At 33.0% G+C, this 11,313-nt stretch overlaps 1 long non-coding RNA gene across 9 annotated transcripts; it reads left to right on the plus strand.

The window, feature by feature from the left end:
- The first annotated feature begins 993 nt into the window (after positions 1-993).
- Positions 994-10,626, plus strand: LOC113276573. Of its 9 annotated transcripts, none has more exons than XR_003324552.1 (8): positions 994-2,058; positions 2,220-3,113; positions 3,386-4,049; positions 4,140-4,206; positions 4,486-4,541; positions 10,112-10,211; positions 10,333-10,381; positions 10,583-10,618. It is a non-coding gene; the product is annotated as an uncharacterized LOC113276573 (long non-coding RNA). The 9 variants fall into 9 exon arrangements; XR_003324549.1 differs by having other exon boundaries at positions 4,489-4,541; positions 10,583-10,617; XR_003324545.1 differs by having other exon boundaries at positions 4,140-4,541; positions 10,583-10,626.
- The last annotated feature ends 687 nt before the right edge of the window (positions 10,627-11,313 follow it).

Consider the following 11,313-nt stretch of genomic DNA (forward strand, 5'->3'; position numbering starts at 1 on the left):
TACATTCACACAATTTTGCACCCATTAAACCTTTTAAAACCTACCAGTGAGGATAGTAGTATCAAGTAAATTATAGGTCTAATATACTTATAATCCTATCTAGAAACATCAAAAATAAAATATGAAAAACCTCATGAATTTTCTTAATTGCTCATCAAGCTGAAAATCCACTTAACCATAGGATTAGATACCTTATGAGTCAGGACTATGAATATACTACACTAAATCATGGTACGATCTCTCGTTGTTTTCAAAAGATTTCTTCAAATACAACCTCATTTCCTCTATGAGCACGGCGGTACTTAATGCTACAACCTAAAATCTTCTTAAAATTTGATCTGCTTACATTTGAAACTTAGTTAGTTGTCCTTACAACACCCATTATTAAATGCATGACTAGTTTGTTGTTGCTGGTGAACTATAATTTTTTTAAATCTAATACCAGTGATGTGAACAACATTAAAATATTTATGAGCAAAGTGAGATCCACTATAACCATTTACAAGAAGAAAATGAATCTTTATAAACAACCAACATTTTTACACTTTATAATATATTGATTTTTGTCATTCTTCTGAATCATCACCGTGCAATTAGAGATTAAACAACATTTTAGAACTGCATATCTAACAACCAAAATACCGTTAATAAACTCTTTGTGTGCCTTGTCAAAAATGTGAACCCATCATCTGAAAATAAGAGTTTTAGCTTGAAGTGTTGTATCATGAACCGCCAATCCATCAAGCTTAAAAGTACCGAGAGAGCTTCCAGTTACACCTGAATTTTTTAATTGTGCGATAACATCCTGAAACTAGCTAGAAATACTACTTGCAAGCAAATTAATATGCAAATAAAAATATTCACAATTATTCGCATATGTAACAATAACAATCCCTTGAAGAGATATTTCACCGAACACATGAATTTGTAACTATTGTCCATATAACTAAAAACTATACTCTCGGGGACGAATAACCCCCACTTCTCCTGCTTATATGAAAATGAATTCAATCAAGCTATATTAATCTGCATATTAACACAAAAAAAAAATGAAAACTTACCGTGATATAAACCACATAAACAACATAACCAGACATGGTTAGATCATGCATATTACAAGAATTTAAAAATATAAATAAATACAACATAAAACAAAGATCAAGAGTATAAAACACAGTGTGGCTAAGTTTTCGAGTGTTAGTGGAGGTTCAGATTTGTCCTCCTATCTACGGATGTTAGGTGATGTTTAGGCGTGATCCAGACTATGGCTCAGATGCGTGGCTTAGGTGATGTTTCCGCTCCCCACTTTTCATAGCCCAAACTGGGAAGGAGAGGTAGATCGTCGATTCCAATTCCAAGAGAAAGATCAGTATTATGAACTATGAGAACGCTTCAGTTTCCCTCTACTGGAGACGGAAAGATCAATGAAGAAAACCTCTCTCTTAACAAGAGTTTGAATCTAGAGTTTAAACTGGTTTGTGTTGCTTAGATTTACAAAAATCACTAACTTTATTCTATTTTTCTTGCTTTTGGTTTTCTGTACTTTATAGAAGTTAGGGTTTTCATATTTAGGAATTTATTGAAAATCAATCAGTACTATATTTCACTGTCGATTTATTGACCAAATTCATAATATCCTGTTATTTGTTTATATTTATAGTGATTAATTTGTATTTGTTTCCTTCACTGATTATAGGGTCAAACTATGTTGTGATTAAGGTGCTGTGTGATTGCTATTTATGTTTCCTGTTTTAAAGTATATGCATATTGCTACAAAGTAGTCTTCGTTGTTAATCTAGTATCTCTAAACATCTTTATCTTGCAGATTGAAGCTCATTGCAATAGTAATGCTGTCGAGTTTCAAAGTAATCTGTGACTCTGTTCGCAATACTGATTTTGGTGAAACTACAATAACCATGCTAATATGGTCAGTTTAAGAGATACAGATGGTATCTCATCCATATGATGTTCCAAATCTGGTACTGGAAGTATTTCAGAAGGAAACTTTTATCTCAAAAATAAGTATGCAGTTCATTGCGGCAGAAATACATGATAAAGGTGCGTGTTCAGCGCTGTTGTACCTATGTTGAACACCTTTCAGTTTGGGGTAATTTTAGATTTTGCTCAAGGGACCACTGAATGTTTACTTGAACAGTACCAATTTTTCTTATCTTGGTTAACAAAAAGATTAATAGAGTATCGCTTTTCCATACTTGCAGAACGCAGAACTTTTAAAAGCGTGCAAATGAAGAAAACAGGCATTTTTTAGTTTTTTATCATCCTTTATTTGGGAATGCTATTGTGGTTTTTGAATCATTGATAATGGTGATTGTTTGTGGGTGGGACTGTGGTAGTATGAGTGACTGAGACATGAGGCTGAGAGGTAATGCAGTAGCATGCTCCATACTTTTTTGTCTACACATGCTCAATGTGATGTTTCCACTCCCTTAAATCCTAATGAGCAAATGAAAATCAGAGTTAAGTACTTAAGTTTAAGATTAGAAACGAGAGAAAATGAGAGATATGGAGGCGAAACTATTTAGTTTCTTCACTAAGTGTAGAGATTTCATCATCGTTTATAAAAAAAATTTGTTTTATGTTGTTGTTTTTTTTACAAGATTTTGGTTAGGTTAATTGAAGGGGTTTATTATTGTTTTTCCCCCCTAATTTTTCTTCTGTTTCAGTCTTCGCCGAGGAAGCTTTCATCGTTCTGTTTCTTCTTCCATATTATTCTCAATTATGTAAGGTGTATGACATCCAGCGCGGTTGAGGCAATTGAATCAATTCGAAGAACATCACTTTTGAAGTCTTTAAACACAATTGCCATGTAAAAATTCTTCTGACCAAGTCCAACACACTCCAGATTTGCGATCTCAGTCTCATTTAAGGACACCACTAACAAAGGTGTTCCAATAAGCTCCACAGGAAAGTTGACGTTGGACAATAACGGACGATACCTTTGAAAGGCACACCGCGGAAGCCAAGCTCCCTAAGTGGCTGGTCAAACTCAAATTCCATCCCTCTGAACTGCGGTTGCCCTTTGTTTCCTTTATTTTGTGCTGCAAGAATTAATGGCGTATATGGAAAAATGAAAAGCATTCTGAACAATCCGTGTAAGTTTCTCCTGATTTATTGCTATTTTATTATGTATGGTTTCATAGTAAAGGGTTCAACTATTGAAACCTATGAGAATTACAAAAACAGTGATTGGAAATAGCTGTTTTCCTATTGAAACGTATAAGGATTGTTTAGTTTTTGGTGTGATTTGTGACTATGCTCAACCTATTCTTCTGGATGAATTTAAAATCCATTGGCTAATTTGTGACCTATGAGTTTTAATCTCCATGGTTAGTGACTCAAGATTTTTTTATTAATTTTATTGCAGCAGGAGCAGTAATTTCTCAACGAGCAAGAGAGAACAACACAAAGAAAGCTATGTTTGCACTAATGGAAGGTTTGGCTAATTTCATGGGTTTGACCTAAAGCCTCTGGATGCTTCAATTGAAGCTTCTGTTCAAGTTTTCTGTACATTCATCTCATAATTTTTTATTTTCATGTCACATATAATCTATGGTTAGTGATGATCATTTGCACCTTTTACTTCAATCTCGTTGTTTGGAGGTTAAAGATCATATATTCTACATTCCTAAATCAGTATTCCTTCATGTTTATTAATTATGTATATGTTTGTATGTCGTTGGAGGGTGTCATTTGATCCTATGTTTGTGTCGACCACATAGGTAATTGGTGCTGGACCTCAAATACTGCCACCGGCAAGTAAAGAAGTGGTCAAGAAGCTTCCCGTAACGACTGTAGCGATATTGATGAGACTTCATAATAACACAAAGTCCTCTGTTTGTCAATAGGAATTGGTCATCAATGACTAGATGCTGGAGTTACCTTGCAAACATTTCTAATTATTCTTTCTTAATTTGTTGAAGGAATTTAAAAGTAGTCGAATTCAATGCTGAGTACGAGAAACCAGTCTTGGATTCTGGAAAGGAAAGAGATTGATCAATCAACAATCCACAAGTTGCTCTACAAATGAGGTAGGATTTTTCCTTTTCCTTTAAATTTGGATCGTCCGGATTGTTTTTTATTGTATATGGTTGAAACAAATTTTGGTCAAATTGTTGTAGGAGCTCCCTTGCAATATTGTTTACAGTATACCAGTTGGTGCAATCTACTGTGAAAATATCTAACAAGGTAAACATTCTCCGTTAATATCTCTGTATGAAGTCTCATTAGGTGTTTTTGTTTCGGTAGCTTAACGGAAGATTAAGGTTTCTTTCAAATAAGTTTGTGTGACATCTTTACATTTTGGGAGATGTAAGTTTATTAAAAAAAAAAAAAGGATTCGAGAAAAAAGTATCGATAGTTGGATCGATGTTCATTTGATATCATTTTCTATGTTAGGTTCATTTCTTCATAATTTTAATGATCCAAAGCCTATTATTTTTTATTTATTTTTTTAATTGGGACCAGTAGAATTTGGTGTTTCCTTTCACGCGGAATCAATGGGTCTTCTTCTTCTTCAAAAGGTGAGTTTAACATATGCGGTCTTCTTAGACTTAAGGTTTGAATTTTGGTAATTAGGAGGTCTTATTTTGTCTTGCACTTTTTTCTGGACAACTGAATTTGTAAATTTAAGTTTTGAACCATGTTCCTTTTGGTTTTATATCGACACTAAAATAGCAATAGTACTCACAGACGACTCCAATGAACCTAAGTTTGGAATTGTAGGCACAATGGGGCCGGTTTGAGGCTTTGTTGCTGTTGCACCTAGGTTTGTTTCGTTAACTCTGTTTGTTGATTGCATTCACTAATTTGGCATCATGACATGCTTGCTTGAAAGAGAATATATCAATCCTAACAACCCATCAATTAGCACTAAACTATGCTAATTAAACCTCATACACTTCCAGAACACACCCAAAATACAATAAAGCAACTACGGAAACTAAGGAAAATTAAAAATATATGGTTAGCTGAGTCACAATAACAACCGCACCAAAAATTCGTTGTGTATAGTCTTTGGATGTATTCTCTTTGATATGTATTCCTTAGGTTGACTTTGGTTCATGGATGACCATATTTCTTTGGTACATATGTCAAGCTTATTTGTATTTTGGTCTTATTACAAATTTGGCTTACAGATGATTGGTTTGGTACATCCAGTTTTACCTACCAAGATTTGTACATTCCAAAATTTTAGGGGCTCAAAGGTGTGTAAGTTGCATAACAAATGTATTTTACAATATATTTGCATTCATATATTTTAACGATGAGCGGGGTGCTGAAAGTGTCATCGGCAACCCAGATAATACCTTGCTTATTCTATAAGAGCAATCATGACTAAATTATCATCATCATTCTGTAAGTTTTACACCAATTTAGTTTAGTGAATTCAGCAAAACCATGACCAATTGTTTTGTTGAGTCAGGGTTATTAAGTGTCTTAGACTCATTAATGTCTGAGGTTCATCGAGGTTCATTACAGGTATGAACAATAAAATAAATGACCATTCAACAATATCCTAACATTCTTGCTTCCTGACACTCAATTGCCCATTAGGTATTGTGATGGCGCATCCAAAAATGTCATCATTTGAGTCCCAAATCATAAATGACAGAATTGTTGAACAAGTATGTCAGTTGTTCCTGCCGTGTAATGAAATTATGCAAACAAATTTGATCTTTGTCACCCATTTTTAGAGCCACTCCTTTGCTAAACCACCGGTTAAAGAGAAACCCCACCAACTCTTTGTCGGGATGGAACGTGGTATTCAATCCGCAGAATGTATCCTCCCCCTTAATTAAAGTATCGTATTTGAGGGAGAGATGGATCTAATAATATGTGAAGGGACCCAACTTCTTTTTTTGCCATTAGACATCAGTATAGGACTATTTTCTCATTATTTGTCAATTGTAATTATAATTATTGCCAAAATTATTTAGATAACATGAGTCATGAGTACTTTTTCTTATTGATTTAAACCTTGACCAAATCTTTGGAGCACGTCCAATGCTATGGGCGAGGATCTTAAATGAAGCATGTCACCTGGGATCCAAGACATTTTCAAGCAAAAATACGTCTCCAATGACTTAGCTATTTGTCCATTTGATTTTATCTGAAATTAAATATCTCTCCCGTTTCTCTTAAAAATAGATAAATTCATCTCTATATCGAATTCAGTTTTATAACATAAGATCTTGAGGATAGAAGATGAATTTTAGATAAACAATCTTATCTTTACTTTTTTTCTTTTTTTGATCATATCATGATAACCCATAAGAAACAATGCCAATAAAATCTTCACGTAGGATGACCTTGACCATAAGCAATGCACATGCTCTCAAAGAAGTTGTAACATATGTTACAACCATTCTGAATTGATACATAAAATCGGTGGATTTAATCAACCGACCCGCACATTGTTTTCTTCGATGTCGAAACCTCCTGCATTTTTAGAAATGCATGGTAATGAAAACTATATAAAGAGTGGGATTTCCTCTAATCATAAAAACTACTTACTTTTCTAAGCACCACTATCAAATAATATTCTTTCATCAACTAAATTTAAAAAGAAAAAAAAAAAGGAATCAAGGGAATGGAGAAACGGCACGGGTTAATCCCTAGTCTCCCTTATAAATCATAGTTTGGACAATTTAGGCAAGATAAAAAGCAGCCAGGGTTCATTCTTGGCAAAGCTAAATCCATGGCTCTGGTTGTTCACATCATTATTGAATTATTAATTTCTTATAATAAATACTTTATTAATCTCTTATCATAGATGTCTTATAATTATCTTAATAAATATACTTTCATTAGATAAATAATAAATTTGTTAACCAAGAATCATAATAATTTTTAAAATTCTTTTCAACCCATTACATTTTTCTAAATGTATTTTTATTAAATAGTCTTATAATTCTTTAATTATACGAATTTCATTAATATTTTAGACATCTTTCATTAACCATTAATTTTAATTTATTTTCTTTTTCAAAATATTGAATTAATCATTATACAAAGCTTTTGGTTGGTAACCTAGCAACAAGCTGGGCTCCAACACCTTTTTGAATAGCAACGCCTAATCTATGAAAAATAAAGCTACCAAAACCACTACTAGCGTCGTTACTAACTAAACAATTCTTCAGGCGCTTGAAAAAACACAAAGTATCCTCACCCAACTCTCCTAGAGTAGAGAAAGCCAAAACACTCAATCCATGGCCATGTGAAATACACTTGTCCAAGTATTTAGAGTGTTTACGTGAAACCGCATTAGATATAGCTTTCCCTGGGACGAAAGAGCGAATTCCATCACCTGCGAAGGGCGAAACACCAGTGACATCCATACAAACATCCTTTCCGTCTTCCCAGTTAAGCACAAGAATATCAGCAGGTTTCAGCTCTTTGTCATCATTCGTCAGAAATCCCAAAGAAACTTCCTTACGAGCAGGAACACTAGCTTTGAAGCAAATGTCGACGACTACATCACGAACAATATCATGTCGAAACTTGGGGCCTATATCCTTAGCACAATGAAGTGCATGATCACCAAAGATGTCCATGGTTTTATTACAACTTGGGCACAAGCCATTCTCAAGAAACAATGGGATACCAAGACGATAGCAAAGTACAGCTATAAAATGTCTAGGTCCAAGGCACTGATTAAGCCCAATGATGGGTACAGCCATTAAATAATCTTGTGCCATTAAATGTCTTATAATTATCTTAATAAATATACTTTAATTAGATAAATAATAAATTTTTTAATAAATAATCATAATAACTTTTAAAATTCTTTTCAACCCATTACATTTTTCTAAATATATTTTTATCAAACAAATAATAAATTTATTAATAATCACATACGTAGAAATTAGGGATGACCTAGGTGGTGTTTGAGATTGGAGATGCATGGAGCCGTTGATGATAGTGATGGTGGTGGAAAAGGTAGTGGTAATTAGTGGTTTTGGTGGTGGGTTGCTATCTGAAAAGTCTCACATTTAGAAAATCAATGTCGTAGACTGTCTGAGAGTTTTCAAGAATCGGAGATATATCTTTTTTGAGTCGAATGGGTTTCCCCCTGAAATGTCTCAACGTTTTATGATATAGTGGCTTAGATAAATGAATTAGTATTTATTTGTGTTATTCAAATATAAGAACATACGATGTAATATGTACTATAGAGTCCATTCAGAGTTTTAATCTTTTTGGAGCATTTTAGATGGGACAAAATAAACAAGGATTCTGAGCTTATGGGACACAATTATTTATAGGAAGAATGAGTTTGAGTGAATTTTGTTTTATTCTACATAGTTCGATGTTTTGGTTCTGTGCGGTCACTAAAATAAGGGAGATGTAGAAGGGAAATACCATTTCAAATTATCGATAATATGTGTTTGTCTTTGCAAACTATAAAACATATCAAATATCGTTGGTTTTGTTGTGAAAGAGGGCAAGAATAAACATTATTTGGGAGAATGTCAAAATATCAAACATACCGGAAAGGAGTCATATATGAGTACATGATAAAAGATTTGTGGACTGAAGAGTAAAAATATATATTGCTTTTGTCTTCATTTTTGTAATGATAAGGAGAGTAAACTCGATAATTAACAAATATTAAATTTAATATCCAAATAAAAATTATGCTCATGTCGTTTCAGCACGGGTTAAGCGCTAGATAAATCTACGCTGAACTAAAGGCTATGTAAGTAGTGGCCAAAATTTTTCTAGGAAGAAGATAAATCCACGGTCTTGGTTTGCTCAACCAAACTATTATAAATGTTTTATTAATTAGTATCCCATTAGTTTCTCATAATAAATTATTAATGAATTTCTCATCATAAATGTCCCCTTAATTGATCTAATAAATACATATTTTTATTAGCAAATAATATTTTTGTTAAAAAATTATATTAATAAATATTAATGGTGGTATTGGATGAAGTAGTGGGTGGTAGAGACATTAAAGACACAAAAATATTATGGTGGGTGTTGGTCTTCCCCTGGTGGTGAAAGAAATAGTGTGGATGGATGCTTTTAATGGTGGTGGGTGTTGGTGAATAATAGTGAACAATAATATTTTTGTGTCTCTACAAACGCACAACACTATATTGTGAAAGATACATTTAGCTATTTTTCCGCACGATTGGTAAAGAAAAAAACCAAATATTTCGTGGTTGATACCAGATATTATAAGGCAATATCATCATATATCGCTAGATCACCCAAATAATACCCGATCAGACAAATAATGACTTTTAGTGTTAAATAAAATTGATTACAATATAAAAGAGAACTTAATAAAAACAAACCAATGGAATAAAAAAAATAGTGAAATAAATTAATTGACGACTTTAGTTCGTTCAATATAAACTTTTCTCATGACGTCTGTGATTAAAAATTAAAAAGCACGTCCAGTGGTTGGGGGTGGAAGCAACGGTGATGTGGGGGAAAGAAGTGGTATCAAGTGATATTTTGGATTTGGTAGGTGTTGGTGAAAGTAATATATTTTGTTAATAATGTTTCGCCACAAATTGGTTAACCTTATAAAGAATATAAAATGTGGTTGATCGTCTTAATGATAACATAAACTCGGTAAAAATACATGAAAATTAAAATAATAACTGCAAACGAACGGTACAAATCAAAATCAGTACACAATAAATTAACTTATTACTAAGTCACACGGTTATGACATGAGTTATATCATAGCTAGGTGATATTTTTTTTCATGTTTCTTTGTTCTGTATTATAATATAAAGTTTAACAAAGTTAGTTAACATAAAGAGAGATCTTGATTTGCCCTCCCGATTGATAAATCCACGTTTGTGGTCGATCCCCTGAATCCACGTTTCGTAGACAGTGAACCTTAAAATGTATAGTTTCAGCTTTACTTTCTGTGTTTTACTAGAAAAAAATGCAATGCTTTTCTTTTACTAGCAGTGTTAAAAAGGAGCTGCTACATTGTGTACAAGTCTTTGACATGTACACTATGAATTGTTTTGTTATGTTTCAGGCGATTTCAAATGAAATCTGCTCTCCATTTTATTTTCAATGTCGTTCAATCCCTTAATAGTTTTTGTTGTTTCTTTTTCAGGTAGGAATAACTCATATATATTAGTTACTAATCTCATATATATTAGTTTTTTCGTCTGTCGTATTTACTAATCACTTCCGGTGGGAATACGTCGATCCAGGTTTATTTCTTATGTTAGTGCAGCATTTCATCTTAACTGTTGGTGTATAATCTAGGTTTTGACGTTTGTTTGTGTACTGGAATATGATTTATTGATTTTTTTTTTTTTGTTTTTCTTGAAGTTACTGGTGCCCTGCTTCAAGACGGGGAGACATGAAGATTACTTCACAAGTATGTCTTTCTATCTATTCCCATAAATATGAGTCATTGATGTTTCAGATTATCAGTTGATGAATGATAAAGTTGCTCAAATGTCTATTTCAAGCTTTGATAATTTGCATGCCATGGTTATTGTGTTTATAAGCATTTTCTTGAGTATTGTTACCTCCCAACATTAATCAGTTGATGGCCGAACTTATTTTTGTTGTGCAGGTACACTATTAAGAAGTATGGGCTAAGTTAATTATCATCATCGGAGTTTATCATTTTGTTGTTTAATCAATAGTTTTTTAGTTCATCATTTTGTAACTGAATCCTAGAACTTGGTTACTTTTCTTGTAAGATTACACTGGTCAGAACTCCAGATTTTAATCTTTTTGTGTAATTTGAAACCAATGAATCAATGAATGTTAAATTGAATGATTATTTGTGTGCAAGTTTAATTTGATTCTCATTTTTATTTGATTTGAATTTGGTTTTCATTTGATTCTTATTTGAATTCTAATTTGATTTTCATTTGATTCTCATTTGAATTCTAATTTGAGTTTCATTTTCATTTATGTTTGATTTCAGATTTAGTCAGATTCAGTCAGACTAGACAGCCAATCTGAATCTATTTTTTTTATATTAAGATTTATATCTATGACTGATTTAAGTCAGTCATAAAGTATGACCGTTAAAGTCGGTCGTTGATATATTTCAACGACCCACAGTGACATGTCATAGTTGAAAAAGACGCTCAAACAGCGACCCTTTCCTTGACCGCCAAAGCAAGTCATTTAACTCGTATCTATGACTTGCTTCGTCGGTCGCGAAACTGTTATTTTCCACTAGTGTATCCAAATCCCCACTGGGATTACTTCACACAACTCTAGCCAAATCCCCACTGGGATTGCTTCACAACTCACGATCACAACCTTGTGACGTCTCTTCTCTTCACTCTC

Source organism: Papaver somniferum, chromosome 4 (genome assembly GCF_003573695.1).
Source record: "Papaver somniferum cultivar HN1 chromosome 4, ASM357369v1, whole genome shotgun sequence".
NCBI classification, from domain to species: Eukaryota; Viridiplantae; Streptophyta; class Magnoliopsida; order Ranunculales; family Papaveraceae; genus Papaver; species Papaver somniferum.